Below are 16,669 nucleotides of genomic sequence, written 5' to 3'. Positions count from 1 at the left end.
GCTGTGGGGTGGGCGTCCTCCCCTGGGGCTCTCACCCAGGTGTCTGCATTCCGCTGGGGTCTGAAAGGCAGAGTATTTCGTCTGAGCACCCCGAGCGTCTCTGGTGTGTGCCATCACAAAGACGGTTATAACAGCAAGAATTAACTCATCAGCAGGATGGGAGCCAGTAAAGCAGTGTTTTCAAAAACAGAAATGCAGAGTTCATTAAGACCAAAACAATCAAGTTAAGACAAATGTAAGCTGATTCTGCTGTAACATAAAAATCCATAGTTCTTCTTTCAACGAGACCCCAGTTTCCTCATGGAAGTGCTAAGATCCCAGTGTCGTTAAGTAGAAAAGTCCATTTATTTCCAGGAGATGGTTTTCTGTTACGAGCGCTGCAGACCAGGGGTGTCGGCTTTACGCAGTATTGATGGTACTGTTCCAGGGTGAACAATTCCTAGTTTTGATTATCTTTGTAATAGTTAATGCCCTCGCACGAGGGGCTAAAAAAATAGTTGGAAATTAATTGCATTTATAAAACATATAAACAGGAGCTTAAAATTAATTAGTCTAACTGCAAAAATGTAGGGAAATAATAACTCAATGGTTAAGATATGCATAATTATTAAGCGATTGCATTTATATCTTCAGAAATGCAAAGTATAACCTAAGGCTTTAATTTATTAGTCTTTGGTGTAATCATCATTAACATTTTCTTTTGCATTTTTATGAGTAATAAAGCAATGAATATAAAACAGAAGAATTGAAATGGCAATCTCTATTAATCCATATGGCAAACCAAAATCCCTTACAAGTAACACGTGTGAAATGCTTCTCAGACTAATTATTCGTAACCGCTGGCCCTCAGACCCTGGTGGTTTGTTTGTTAGGCTGTAACTTTGTAAGCGCTAAGGGTTGTTGTGGCAGAAAGGATACCAGGATGGCCAGAAAGCCATCACTCAGTCATTTTTACAACTTTTCCTCAGAGGCAGCTGTTCTGTGAAGACCTGTGTGAGTACTGCTTGTATGGGGGTCTCAGGGAGCACAGACGGATTTATTTACATGCGGTTGGATTGGGAAGTTGAAATGAGGAAGCTGTGACAGCATCACTTCTTATTTCAATTGCGTATATATTCCATTTCTTCAATACTAATTTCTTCGGTTACATTTTATGTAGGAAGGAAGTACCAGCTCTGTGAACCGTAGCTAGAACAAGAGAACCGTTTTCAAGACAAAGCTGAAAGAAATCACCAGCTACTCACTTTTTCCCGTGTAGTGAGTGCCGTTAGCAGTTAGCAAGGAGGGAAAGCTGCCGAGCTCCCTACGGGTAGGTCTCTGGAGGCAGCCCCACCCCATCTCAGTGATAATTCTGCCACGTCTTCCCATTCCAGCTCATGCTTTGATGAGGCATTACCGTAGATATTAATACTTGTCAGCTGTGCAGTGCCAAGGGTTTTTGCCATGGGTGCCCAGCAGGTGGGACGCGAGCCAGGCCAGTCGTCCCCCACGGGTGGGACCCCACCTCGCACCAGCGCTTGCTGCTGCCTCCGCCCGCCCGGTCCCGCACCGCGGCGCACCTGCGCGGGGCTGCTGCACGCACACCGTCCCACCGGGCCATCCGCTGCCGCGCTGCCAGTAAAGCTCTCGCTTCACCTTCCCCGTGCCGGGGCTCGGGAGGTGCGGCGCGAGATTTGTGTGTGCTTTGAGATGGAGGCAGACCTGTCTGAAAGTAACGGAGGCTGCAAAGGAAACATCAAACAGCTAATTGGTGCTGTAGCTTATGCGTGCTGTCCTCCAGAGCAGGGTTCACAGGGATGACATAATAACATTTTATGGAGGCGGTTTTATGTTTCCCTTTTATATTGTTCATGACTTTGTATTGAAAGATTAGAAATAACTTCTGCTAGTGGGGAAAAATAAATGAAGGGAAAAGCAGATCTTTAGCCAAAGTAAAATGATTCAATCAAAGGGCTGGGTTTCCATTTACACCGTGAATAAATGATCAGCAGCAGATCTGGAGCAGCACATGAAATAACAGGAGCAAAGAGAAATTTTAAAGCAAAGACTTAGCCCTTTAAAATTCCTCTGCCCTACAGGCTGTATTCCATCGAATAACACTGAAAGAAGACATTCTCTTTCTGAAAATAGCAGAACTGGAGGAGCCAGGGGTGTATGCAGTGGGTTGTAAATTAAATGAATAAAGACTTATGTCTGATCATAAGCTCTCAAATAGGTTAAACTCCAGACTGAAAAATTATTTGCTGTGAAACCTCCACTTCAAAAGCTGTGTAAATCCAACTCTGCTTCCCTCTCTGTCTCTCTCTCTTCTTGGTGAGATCTTTCTATACACTGGTCCCGTACCTCTCATTTTGAATATCCTCTACGCTGCTATTTGGGCTGACAGTTTCTGATCTAATTTATCTAAGTGTTTCAGAGAATAAATACATTTTAATGGGTTAAGGATGTCTTAATTTCCATGAGTAAAACACAGAAAGGTAAAGAGGACCAAGCCACAAAATTTCTGCCAGCCTCCCTGGCTAAGCCTGGGGATGGTTCCTGTTTTGTTTTCCTTGGCACGTACGTTCAATAAATCCATCCCGCCTCCATTACTTCTTCCATTTTTATCTGTTTTCTGGCACTTTACAAGAGGATCCCAAAACACAGTTTTGGCTGCATTGGTCCAAATGTTGTACACTCGCAGGTTAAACCACAGATCTTGTGCACAAAAAATTCCCGTCCCGTGGGATGATCAATAAAACAGCTGAAGGTGAGCAGGTGCCGCTCCATCCCTGCCCCAAGTGCAAACACAGGGAGAGACCCAGCCGGGGCGGGTGAGCTGGCCACCAGCAGAGCCTGACATTGAACTGCAGCCTACCCAATCCCTGCAGAAAGCTGTAGCGAGACCTCCAGGTCACGTTTAGGTCAGTGCTACTTACTGCATCGCTAGAGACCTTTTGATACCGTGACAATTATTTGAGATAATTGTTAAAAAAAGAAAAAAAGCCTAGTATGTCTTTAGCCCCCATTTACATCAGTGAAAGAAAAAAGAGATGAAAGAGAGGAAGATAATCCAGCTAACTTTATTTCGGTGACCTTATTAAATGGGAGTGGGAATTATGAAGTAATTAATTAAAAGTTTAGAAGGTAGGAGTTTGTAATCAACTTAATCTACATCAGAGCCAGATGCTTGATCTGCAGAGTCTCGAACTGCAGATGATTTAAATATCAGATGTTTGCTGTAGTAAAGTCAAAAAATGAAATACCTTTTAGCATACTACATTGCCCATAATTTTTCTATGAAAAGGTTGCCATTTCTGCCATTTCTAACCCGGCATTTATTCTGTCAAGGTTTAGATTGCGTCCTCCGAGCTGTGTTTCCCCTTCAAGGTGCAGAAATACTAAGACCTGTTTCCCAGCAGCCCCGAGAGTTAATTCCTCCTGCGAGCCGAGCCGGAGGTCACGGCCCCGCTGCCACCCCCGTGCAGGTGTCGGGACGTGGTGCTGGGCATGCTGGCCACCGGTGGCAGGGGGCACAGCGTGCGACCCCCCCGCCAAGGAGGGCCTCTGGGCTCACTGGGGAATGCAGGACGCATCAGAGCCAGATTGAGGTAGCAAAATGAGGGCTGGGAGGGAATTCCGTTACTTTTAGCAATGCGTGTGGTGTGGATCCCAGGACGGAAGGACAAACGTACGGCTTGAAGGGCAGCACCACTACAAGACCCAGCACCTTCGGCGTAGCAGCCCCGCTGATGACACGTCAGTGCTTTCCGTGGGCACCAAGTGCTGACACTGCGGAGCCGGGGACACAGTCTCTTACACTAGTTTCTTGAGGCAGCAACTTTGATTTTGTGTGCCCTGGGCTGCGCTGGGTCCAGCATGCTCTCGGGACCACGCCGGGAGCAGCCCCGGGGCGTGCGGCTGCTGCCATGCCCCTGGGCTGCCCTTGGCATCACGTTCATGTGTGCAGTCTGTGCTTGGAACTCCGTGCGCGTAAATAATTCAGTTGTCTATGCAAATGCAATTTATAGATTCCGTCAGAAGCCACAACCTATATTTTTGATTTAAACATGTATAATATTTCCAAAGTAATACTCAAGGCCCTTTTTCTGTTTAATAAACCTCCTTAATGTCCCCTAAATATTAATGTATTGATTTAGTCTTTGCAATGTTTGCAAAGTCTAATTTGTTTCCTCAATCAGGCCAAGAGGGACTTGCATTTGCAGCTAACAAGATAAATCTTACCCAAATTTATTTAAAGTGGGACAAAATAAATATGCAAAAGACTTCTAAAATCATATAACAACCACTTTCCAGCTAAAACTGACAATCCATTACTCTTTTAAATTGCCAGCACTCGAGCAGGATGTCAGTTTTCGTTATAAAATTAACTCACAAGTGCCAGCCACTGTTATCATCTTGTCCCTGCTCGGCACACGAAGAACAAGGCCCAGAGGAAGGGTTGCAGGGGTGGGGTGGCCCAGCGAGGGGCTCAGCGGCAGAGCCCCACCACTGACCGCACCACCCGCTCCCGGAGCCACCGGGGGGGCTGGCTGTTACCAGGGGCTGCATCCGCAGCAGAGTTCATTACTGACTGATCAGGACGTTTTCTCCAGTTCTTGCGTTTTTCATCCATTCATTCAATCCCTCCCACATTCGTAGAGCTCAGGGCATTCAAATGAGCTGCAGGGGCTCGTTCTCTCTGAGATGGGTACGTATGGCTTTTACACTTCTTTAAAAGCCTTAAATCATAGAAAATGTTTGCATTAGCAGGTGATCTCATTTACCAGGATGTAAATCGGGAATATTTTATCTGAAGTGCAGCAGGGCTCTGCTAGTCTGAAACTCATAATTCTGTGATGTTGGAGCTGCTTTACAGTCACGGCTGCAAGTGAATTCCCATTATAAGCCTGAAATTTCCATCTTCTGAAATCTGCAGGCAAAGGATAATCAACACAAAATAATCATTTGCTCTCTGGTCCAAAGTATATTAGTTCTGTTACATTTGAATTAATTTGAATGAGTTGTTTTGTGACCTGTGAGAGCCTTACAAAAGATGTGTCCAGCAGAGCCCAAGGTGACTTTCAGCAGCTCCTTGCACCATACAACAGTGCCAGAAGCAGAAGGGAGAAGGGAAAAATAAGGCGTAAAGCAAAAACACGCAGCTTAGTTTAATGAGCATAGTAATTGAACGCGAAGGGCAAGAGTGTGGATGATTAAATTCCGCATTTGGAGTTCGTTAGCTTAGCTAGGGTCTCCATCGCTGGCTCCACAGCACTGGAGGGGGCCGTGAGCAGCCCCATGGCCGCTCAGCCTGGTGAGCTCTACGAGTACGAGATCACCCCCAGCACAGCAAAAACAGCCGGCTGGAAAAGCTGTGTGGCGCTCAAGTTGTCGAAAGAATGACAAACCCTTTTGAAGGAAAGATTTTAAAAGGCTTTTAGGAGACAGCAAATTCGGAATGCTTAGAATTTATCAAAGGGAGCTGGTGGCTGCGTCAGCTCTGGGGGGCGGTTGTCTTCTGGGCTTATCAGCATTACAGTAAGTACAGGGCAAATCCATAGCTTAGCATAAGAATAACCGAAGTGGATGATGTGAATAAAAACTGGGACCCACAAGGATCATCAAATCCAACTCCTGGCTCCATACAGGAACACCCAAAATCAGACCCTGTGTCTGAGAGCATTGTCCAAACACTTCTTGAACTCTGGCAGCTCGGTGCTGTGACCACGTCCCTGGGAGCCTGTCCCAGTGCCCGACCACCTCTGGGTGCAGACCCTCTCCCTAACCCCCAGCCTGACCCTCCCCTGCCCCAGCTCCTGTCCCCTCGGGTCCTGTCGCTGTCCCCAGAGCTCAGCGCCTGCCCCTCCGCTCCCCGTGAGGGAGCTGCAGGCCGCCATCAGGCCTCCCCTCAGCCTGCTCTGCTCTGGGCTGAACACACCGGGGGCCTCAGCTGCTCCTCACACGTCTTGTCCTCCAGACCCTTCACCACCTTCATAGCCCTCCTTTGGATGCTCTCTAATAGTTGTATGTCCTTCTTATATTGTGGCACCCAGAGCTGCACCCAGATTTTTAATTTATTTCTATTTCTACTGAAAGTGCAGATGAGCTCCCTACTCTTCCCCATCTCAGCAAAAGGACTTTTTGTTAAGGAATTTGCAGCTGGAAGGGTTTGACGTGGAACACATGAAGGCAATTTCCAGGTTCGTGCCCCTTGGCAGTGCCTGGCATGCCGAGCCAGTGCCGGGGCTGCTCCCTCTGGGCGATGTTGTGGTCACCGCATGTGCTGCTCCCGCACAAGTTAGCAGCACAAACACTGATAGTCTTTTTCACTCAAGAGTCAACACTCTTTCAAGACTTGCTTGGAAGACTAAAATTAAAAAGCTGTTTTTTTGGTCATGCTACCTCAGAAATACAATCATCAGCTGAAAATAGGCTGTGGCAATGCCGAGACTTTAATTCCAATTACTGTATTCAAATGCAATTTGATTTGAACACATCCTCCAAAAGTTTATTTCATAATGGCAATGAAGTACAGGAGTATTACTTTAAAGATGTAAAATCTGGCTTATCGCACTTCCAAGGGGTTGGTTACATGCAGGTACATGCTCTTCTGACTGGTGTTCCTACAGGCTCTATTATTCCTTCTCTGAATGCCTCTTCACAGTCCTGTTGTTTCAATTAAAGGCAATTGGGCTGGCCTGGAAAAACTGAGATGGTAATTATTTTGTTATTCATTACCATCGCTGCAGTACTGCAAGCAGCTTTGGTAGTCTCTACCCTGAGTAAACAGTGTAATATTTTATTGAGCTTTCTGCTGCCTGTCACTGTGATCACTGTGATTACTGTGATTTATCTGATTCTTTTTTCATTGGATTTCCTGTTATTTACGCTTCTGTAGTTTTAGACTGTCAGTTGACAGGAGAAAAAAGGTGTCCCATGTTTTAAAGTTAATTTTTTCCTTGGAGCATTGTTAACAAAGACAGAAAGTTAAATATATGTGAAAATTATCCCACCTGATGCGCGTTACATCCAGAATCTTTTTTCTCTTGCAGAAAGGGCTTTAATCTAAATGTTTAGTGAAGTTCGGCTAGGGAGCTGCAAAAATGCTTATTTTCCTTTGATAAATTCCAAACATTTTGGAAAATCCTCATCATCTGTTTCTATGAGGTTGGGGAGAAAAGATATAAAAGTATTTTTAGGCTGAAAACTTTGGCATGGTAAGGTTTTCAGTAAGTTCTTCTGCACAGCATTCTGAATAGCAATTACAAGGTGCTACATCCAGCATTCTGCTCATTCCAAACGGGGAAAGAAACCGATCCACATGAGAAATCCATTTCAGTAAAGATGGAATGGAAAGAAACTGTAAAATGGAGCATCCCCTCAGAGAGCACTGCGCCGTGAGGGTGGGTGGTAGACGCGGTCTGCGCCTCGCTCCGAGCACCCTGCCCTGCCTGCTGGGCAGAACGGCCGCCAGCAGCGTGCTTAGACTGAAACTAATGGCAGCTGACATACTAAATATCGTAGCTGAAATACGATAATCTGATAAAAATCTTTTGTCAAGTTCCGTTCATGTTTAAAAAGCAAAATGAATGGCAACTGAATTGATGGTTCCCATCCCTGCTTCCCAAAGAGTGAGGCTTTCCCTGCAGCATCGCTTGTCTTCTGGTGCTGCTGAGGGATGATGCAGAGGATCATGGCTGCATGGGTACCAGGCTCCGTCCACATGTACTTCTAGAATCCATCGCTCATTTGCAGTAACAAATAGACTGTTCAGGGCTGCAGGGCACAAAAGATGACTCATTTTACCACAAATGCAATTAAACGGCACCTCAACGGCCTGCAGATTTGCTCTGTGGGAATCGAGGTGCCAGCCGAGTCATGCCTCCCCTCTGTCATGTTAGCCAAAATCCTGCAGTCGTTGCTTGGAGGGCAGGGCTGTGCCGGCCATGACCCCCAGGAGCAGGGCGGGGGCGCCGGGGGCTGCTGGCCCAGCTGCCCTTTACCTGCGCTCCCACCTGGCATCGGGCGCGGGTGCTGAGGGTGGGACAGTGGCACCCGTCCTGCTTGGCAGGGATGGTAGCGGGCAGGGCAACCCGGCGTTACAGACCACACACCCATTGCTCTGCATGAGAAAGGGGATGCTGCAGAGAGGCTGGGAAAGCGTTCGAAATATTTATTGATGCTGAGGTTCGTGTTTAAAGAGGGGATGGTGTAACAGGACCACCAGTGAGGCCGGGCTGTTGGACCAGCAAGTGCTGTGCAGGCTCCTTGGCAAAGCTGAACGTGGAAATGGCCAGTGTCATTGCATCCATTCACATCTTCAAATATTTATTTTCTGTAGTTATTTACAGAGGGAAAATGAGCAACGCTCTGACCACAAACATCTAGTACTTAAAAATAAGTACTAGGGCAGCAGAAAATAAAAGGGAGACGTACCTTTTGCAAACTTCTTAAAACCAGAGAGAAGAGCACCATGGAAACCTGAGGGCAGAGCCAATTTTGTGTGTTTTCTTGTATGCCGTGACATTGACTGGTTAACAGCAAAGACTTGGAGAATTACCCAGTCTTTTGCTGCAATAATGAAATTCTACATTACCTTGTAAACTGCTTGGCTGGCTGTATTGCAGGTCAAAGAACTGTAATTGTAAACACTGGGAATTTTGTTCCAAGTACCAGTGCAGGTGATTATGGGCATTTGAATATAATTAAAATTACTCTAATTAAACAAACAAACAAACAAAAACCTTTATAACGCTTCACCTTTTGAAATGATTAAAACCTCGGTGCAAGTTTTCATTAACACGTTACTTTGTTGTAGGTCCCGTGTAGGCTGCAGGCTGCTGCTCTGGCTCCGGTTCTGCAGCTGCGTGCAGCCCTGCAGCCGTGGGGTCAGACCCAGCTGCCTGTCAGGGACAGTCCCAGCCAGCAAAAATTCACCAAAGCCCACAAAACATTTTCAAAAGGTTCAAACTGTAAACGCCTTAAGTACAAAGATGATAAACCATGGTGCTGTGATGCTTTCCAAGAACATTTGCAGCAAGCAGTACAGGAGGATGCTGCCCCCAGCGCCTTCCTGCCCTGCAGCTCCCACCCCCTCCTGCCTCCACCCCAGCCTTGCTTCCCACGTTTTACTGCAGACCGAGAGAGAGGGGCTGGGAATGGGGTGAAAATAAAGAGGCTGACAGTAATTTCTTTTAGGGAACCACTGCTAGAGCAATGCAACATGATAGAAATAATACCCCTAACTTTTTGTTACTTCTTCAAAAAGCAGGCAGTTGGCTGCCAGCTGTGTACCCTGTCATGTTCCAGCTCATGGTGCTCTTTGCTCGACTTTGTCACCGCTCTGATTTTGCTCTCAAATCATTCTAAATTTGGTCTCTTGCGCTGTACTGATCAGACATATTGGAAACTTATACAGTGAAAAGTTTTTTACATTAGCTATGGACTAAAATCAATGCATTGTCAACAAATAAATAATGACTGTCCTTTTATAGCTGGACTCTGTTTAAACTAAGATTAAATTTATATAACTACTGCGAAAGAGAGAAAAGCATTATCTTCCATTTTAAGAGTGGGGACCATTAAGGACTAGAGAGAATGAAAATGGACACAATTCACAGCATGAAATTGCACTTACGATGCTTAGCAATATGAAAATCTAGCCAGCAGGGCATTGGTGGAGATAAATAAAATCAGTGGATATTTCATCCACATTTATTTTTAAGTGACGTGTCCACAGTCATATACCAGATAACTGGCAGGAAGAGATTTTAGCGTTCTTGTGCCTTATTGCCATCTGCTAGCAATGGCTATGCTGGGGTGCATCAGTGTATGCGTGTGGTGCTTATGTGCCCAGCAGTTGTATTCAGATGTTAAGCTGAATTATGGCATCGTTCCGTACAAATAGGGTGAATGTGGGGGCTGTGGAGGGGTATTTTGTATATTTGCCTTTTATAACAGATGAGATGCTGTAATTGCGAGGGATCACCGTGTTAGCAGTGCGTGTCTGTAGCGAATGTTGAGAAGTTAGAAGTAAAAGATTTGGCTCTCTTCCAGTCCAACAGGTCCACTTACTGAATGTAATTCTGCACATAACTTCTGCTGTTTCTAACAGGTAAAAATGTTGTGCCCTAAACCCAACCAGCTGTAAGTGTCAATGTTATGTGCTTAAAAAACTAAAAACATTGAAATCGCTGTCTGGAATCCTGAAACCCTATTAAGCATTAATCTTATTGGAATAATTAGACAGTACAATCTGTGAAAGCATGAAATGACTTGTAGTTTGGGCTCTTCACAAAGTTGTTGACAGGTCTGTTTTAGATTTTCCTTTCTATGAAATTTAAACAATCACGCTGTCTTCTTTGAGGAACACAGCTGTAATTAGTCTCTAACATTTCTCTTTTATTCGTCCCTGTACAGTCTTTGCCGATATACTTTACTTTGCTTCTGTCTGCACACAGCTACAGAGGCAGCGTTGCATATGCTAACACCTGAAGTGGTGGTAAAGCGAGGAAGGGCTGTGCACAGCACAAGATGGGACTGGGCAATGCGTTTGCTTTGAGGAGGCAGGAGCACGGTCTCTCACACCAGGGTGATGGTCTGAGCTCATTCAGATGACTCCTCCTCTCTGATCTAACGGGGTCCACAGGCAGCGTCTCTCCCAAATGCACCGTGGCACCACCGTGCTGCACCTTCCGAGGGGCGAGGTGCTGCTCGCGCTCCTCGTCGCTGCGCGGTGAACCCCGCGGGGAGCGCCGGGGAGCGCTGCCAGCAGCCCCCACGGCTGGGAGCTGGGCTCAGAGGTCTGTCAGCCAAACACACAAACCCCAAACGCCGGGCAATTCGCGCTGTAACTCGTTCAGAGTGCCTTGGTGAAGCATCAGCACAGTTCTGGTCTTAAGTGTGTTGGATTTGCATCAGCAGCGTTCTCGTTTAAAATGGACTGTTATTTGAAAATACCACCATCGGCCTTCTTTCAGTAGCACCAAGCCAGATTTGCAGTTTGCAGGGTTGTTTTATTCCCTCCCCCCTCGCCCCCCATCCCAACGTCGCGTTAGGAGCTCGATGCCCGCTGTGCGAGGAAGCCCAGCCCGGCCGTGCCGGCCAGCAGGAAGGTGTTCATGGCGTGGGCTTTCTTGTGGCTGTTGTTCTAAATGCTTTGCAGTTCATATTTCTTTGCCAGCCTCTTCCCACACTTCTTTTCTTTGCAGAAACATCAGCCGTAGGAATGAAACTAGGCCAAGCACCGGTAGGAGAGGAATGGGGGCTGTAAGCAGTGACGAGTAGTAAACTTGGAGGACCCTGATAGAACACCTGGATAAAATGAGCTGGATGCTCCGTGCTGCATTCCCATGTTTAATGCTGGAGAAGCTTATAGCAGAGAGAACGTGTTTGCCTTTTATTTGTCTATATGGTACGTCGCATTTAAATCTGCGTGGCCTGCTGCGGCTCTGCCTCCAGCCATGGTCTGGGCTAAGGAAATTGGGAAGCTTGCGAACCTGCTTTCACATTAATGACATCCTTGAGAGATGGCATTATTATCCAGAGCAGTGTAGAGGACGGTGATTTATATCCTTTGTAGCTAACTGTGCTTTAGGAAGAGCTGGTGCATGACCTCGTAGCGTACTAGAGTATTTCATAAAGCTGAATAAATTATACATAGGCAAAAATATCTACCTCCAGTGACCAGTCCATCAGCAGAAATCCATACACAGGAAGGGGTGGGAAGATCTCATTAGGAAAACCAGATGACAGTAAAATAGGTGAACTTGAACAACTGGAGGTTCTGTCAAAGAAAGCCAATGTTCAGGCTAAGAAGAGGAATTCCCTTTGCTTCAGAAGCAGCCAGAGGTTGCACTGCAAAACCTGCAGCAGCTTTCTGGAAATTCACAGGGATCTCAATCCATAAACATGCACACAGAGTATTAAATAAAGATGTGACCTTTCTGCATTAATTACAGAATATCTGCAGGTGTTTATAGTTGCAAGATAATCAGTCTTGAAAAAGTACAAATATGCGCCATGCTCTTCTTTCTAAGGTTTCTGTGTGGAGGCTGCCTGATCTACCACCGGGTGAAACCCATGACGATAAAAAACTTGCCCACAGCACCGAGCAGTGCACAGAGAAAGTCCATTGCCGAGGATATTGCTGCAGCTGGTTCTGTTGCATGTTCATGTGTCTTTCCCTGAGCTATGGCAAACTTTTCTGCATTGCACAGGGGATTTAATTAAACAAAAAAATAACAGTTGTGAATTAGCTCTTTAAATCCCACCTCCAGTATACGAGGATGTGGTTCTTCCCTTTGAATTTACTTGTTGCTACATCTTTGCATGCCTTTATGAACTGGGGACTTAGAGGAGAGGAATGTTTTGTACTAGGAGTTTCCTGGATTCATGGTTATGAGAGAATTGCCAAGAACGAACAAGCCTGGGGAGGATTGATCGAAGCAGTTCCTTCTCATACATGGTTTTCTTTCTGGAATCCTCTGCAGCTTAATTTTGGTTTTCTGGCTTAAGTGAGGGAAAGAGGATGATGACGATGTTCTAAAGCAGCAAAATCCACCAGTAGGAAAGAGCAAAATAAATGTCTATCTTTAAAAAGAACTCACGGTGTTAGTTTAGGAAAAAACCTGGAAAGCGAAGTCACAGACTCCTACGGTAGTGCGGAATTGTAAGGAATTTGAAAGAAAGCTTTAAAGGTCTTGGCTTAAGTGTTTCCTGCTTGGAAAATCTCCATTTGAAAAAGCTCCTCTTTCACTGTACAGCTTTCCTAAAGATGTAAAGAAAACTTTACGGCCTTTATGTATCCGAGTATTCTGGGCCAGCAATGCAGAGGTTACCTGACCCGAGGTACCTGCGGGGCTGCGCGGGTGCCGTCTCTGTGGGGGAAATAAAGATGCTGTTGTTCCCAGTTCCACCATCTGAAATACCTTCCCACTGAGGCCTAATTTTGGAGGGTTTAGTTTTCTAAATTGGGCCTTCAGCAGAGGAAGCTTCTGCTCAGCTCTCCAGCTGGCAGCAGGAGGAGGATCTTGCCCTCAGCTCAGCGCTGCGGCGTGGGAAGCTGGAGCCTGCGTGCGCCTCCAGGCTGAGCGCTCCCCGCCTGACCTCCAGCCGCCCCATCGCCCTCCAGGCCTCACGTACAAGTACAGTGGATCTGCAGTACTTGCAGGAATGTATCTGAAATTGTATATCCGAGCAAGGATTTTATGCATTGGGAAGTATTTCAGGGAAATGTCTCGTGGGTTTGGTATGTCTCCATCTTTAGGTAACAAAGGAGCGTCAGATGCAGAGTTACTGCTGGGGTGTCCCGTTTGTACTGACGGCCCCGGTGTAACCAAATGGCTGCAGCTTTCATCTGGAAAGTGCCTGCACGTGGTATATGAAACTAGTTATAATAGCATCAACAAGTTGCAAAAAGCAGTCCGGTAGTGACTGCAAGCATGAATGAATCTGGAATCCCTTAACAGAAAGAACAAAGGAAAGAAGTTTTGGGTATGTATTTGTTAGTACTCGGGGTTTATGGTAGAGAATAGTCCTAAGTATTCGTCTCTTTTCTATTTGGTGACGATTCAGAGTTTTGGAATATATTAACTACGGAAATATTTTTGGCTCTCCTGCCAGGAGAGGTGGCTGTGTCAGCGGCCATGATGTCCCACTCTTTGTCCAGTGCAAGCACTGAGCCCAGTCTGCAGAGACAAAACACATCTCATACAAAGAACCGAGGGAATCAATTTCAGCAGAGAAGTTCGGCGAGACCCAAGTACTGCCATACCCAAACGCAGCTGCAGGCTTGCAGGATAAACTAAATCAGAATCCTGTTTGTAGCAAACAGTAAATCGAAGACCTCTTTGAGGCAATTAGCAAAATCAGAGCCTCCTTTGAAGCAAACAGGCATGAAAATGCCGTTCTTGCACTGATTTTGCAAATGCTTAATTTTAAACTTTCTGGAGTGCCGTGCGGCGTGCTCACAGGGCAGCAGAGCCGAGCATCTAACACAGCGCTGAGTTGGGCGAGTTGTTTTTTCTACTCATCCAGATGTATAAGCGTATTTTCAATATAATGGGTGACGAAGGAGAGTTATTGAAATAACCCCCACTCCTGGGTGAGTTAGAGCTGCAGCCAGATGCCCTTTTGGATTTCCACCTTACATCCAGTGAGCAGTGACAGTGACGAGTGGCAGTCACCACGGGGACCGGGGAAGTGGCAAGCAGCAGTAAGGGGCAGAAAGGCGGAAAGATAAAACCGTGGCTTCATCCAGATCTGAGGAAGTGTACATGTTGTTGTTCTTCTGTGATATTTAATTCCATCTGATATATCCAGCACAACACTTGGTTACAAAGCGAAAATCTAGATAGTCCCTGTACCCTAAAGTCACAGTTCACATCTTTATCCTTCAATGCTTTAGTAAAACCATTTAATTTTTAAAGGGCTTATATTCACATTGCTGCTTTCATCAGATAACGCTCAGGATTTGAATATACCTCAGGATTTTATCTCCCTTTATCCTGCGTGACTAAGTGGTATGTTGTTCCCTTGAAAGAACAAGTCGTATAACACTAACTGTTCATTTATGGGAACAAATCCTTCTCAGGAGCATTTTGAGGACTTTCCTTAAAGGAACCATGTAATAGAAACTGTATGACTAAAATTACTGGGGCTGTATTTCGTGTATATTATAATTTATGATCGAGTAACAAGGATAATAAATGGTACAAGATATAATATATTACACACCACACAAGAAAACTCTGTAGCAAAATGAAAACAGTATAGCTTTGATTTTTTACACAATCCTATAATATGACTCTACCTCCCATTATACTACTGCTCACAGGCCTTTTATCCTAGCTATTCAGATGAAGGCTTGGGAATTTTTGCAAATAGAATAGCCTAGCCCCATGGGTAAATTTTGAAAACTGTGCTCAAAGAGATGCACATACAAAATTTGTTAAGTTAGGACATATTTTTGGCATTCTTTTCTCATGTGATGTTTTGAACATTCATCGCTTTGGGTTAATGCGTTGGTTTAAAAGAAAAAAAAAAAAAAAGAGAGAAAAAAAATGAACAAGAGAGTTGTGAACTTGAATTTGAGTGCCCAGATTTGAATGGATTAAAAAGCACTTTAGGAACTGGATAAAACAAGCACATTCATAAGTCTGTGATTTTTAAACATACCTCAGGGCCGGCACTGCTAAAGGCATTACAGAGAAACAAAATGAACAGTTAAATTTTGGCTTACTTGTAATGCTTTATAATGCTAAGGCCTAAAGTATAGAAATGTAAGGCAGTTATTACGTTGTCCCCAACAGATTACATGTTTTGTTGTCTTTAGGATTCAGAAATGTTCTTATTTTACTTAGACTGAAATTTTAATGATCTCCACTTTGCCTTTTAAATATATTAGTTCCCCTTCTCTCATCTGTAAGAGAAAACTGGAAAATTTCCTTAAAAGTTGGCAGATTTGCTTTGTTATGTAAAATAGATCCTTGGGGTGGAAAAAAGAAAGATATTTAACACAGAACTTCCATGATGTAATGAAACACTTGTTTTATGAAAAAAAATAATCTTTCTGTTTGAAATAGTTCAAAGGAAATTTGTTGTTTTGTTTTGGCAGTGAATTGGATGTATTTCATGTGTTATACAATGCTTTGCCCAGAAATACCTCGAAATCCATGCGTGTGGTAAGAGCAAGTGCTAGGGGAAGCGTGCCTCGCCGCTTCTTTGTGAGCAGTGCCCAAGATCTTCACAGTCTGAAAGTACTTGCCGTAAGTCTCTTCCTGTATCTCTTTTCAGATTAAAACCTCTCTTTAAGTTAAACAATTTTCTGCACAGACACCCTGTACCGCTACTCATGCAATACTCTCCAGTGTTAAACGCAGCATTAAATAATGGGGCACTAATTGCGCTGCCTTCTGGACGGCTCCGCTGTCTTCCACAAGGCTGATAAGAAGGTGGCTGATTGAATCAGGCTTTTCCAGGAAGATGTATTTTCAGTATAAGACCATTACAGCATTGTCCTCAATGGCTTATTCTCTTTATTGTGACACAGACTGAATAGAAATGAAGAACAGAATGGGTACATAAATACTGTGATTAATATTTAATATAGCCATATAGATATTGCTATGCTATAATATGATCCAAATAGATATTCAATGCAAGCCAACTGAAGAATGCCTACAACTCTAGGTTTACCAGAATTGTTTTGTACCGCACATGTAATCTTCAAATGTTACAGTAATTTATTTCCCAATGTTGTATTCATCTCAAAAATGTTGTAAGGTGCTGATCTTTTTAAAATTTGCTGAAGATTATATAGCTTGCTTAGACAAATACACCCCTTTGTCACAGTGACTGAAAAAGCAGAAATATTAGGCTGCAAATTTTAGCTATTTCTAATACAGCCTTACAGAGTATTTGTTTAAAAAATATGACCATTATGTATGTTATATCTAACAAGCCTTCCTACCAAAACCAGCTTTGTAGAATAATGATTTTAAAACATCCAGTTTCTGTATCTGATTGACTACAGGCAATGCTTTAATAATGTTGGTGAAAAAAATACAGGCCCAAATTTGGGAGATGGAAAGATAGGAACTAAGTTCAGGGGTCACACAAATACAGTGAAATGAGGAAGGTTTCACCCATAGGCATCCAGTCCTTTCTGTCAGGAGTTTTAAAGCAG

General features: G+C 44.5%; 1 protein-coding gene across 3 annotated transcripts in view; it reads left to right on the top strand.

Moving 5' to 3' along the window:
- The window catches only part of NEGR1 (neuronal growth regulator 1), a 241,216-nt gene that overhangs the window by 111,041 nt on the left and 113,506 nt on the right, over positions 1-16,669 (top strand). The window lies entirely within an intron of this gene.

The sequence above is a fragment of the Oxyura jamaicensis genome, chromosome 8, assembly GCF_011077185.1.
Source record: "Oxyura jamaicensis isolate SHBP4307 breed ruddy duck chromosome 8, BPBGC_Ojam_1.0, whole genome shotgun sequence".
Taxonomy (NCBI): Eukaryota; Metazoa; Chordata; class Aves; order Anseriformes; family Anatidae; genus Oxyura; species Oxyura jamaicensis.
This window is presented reverse-complemented; position numbering and strand designations above follow the sequence as displayed.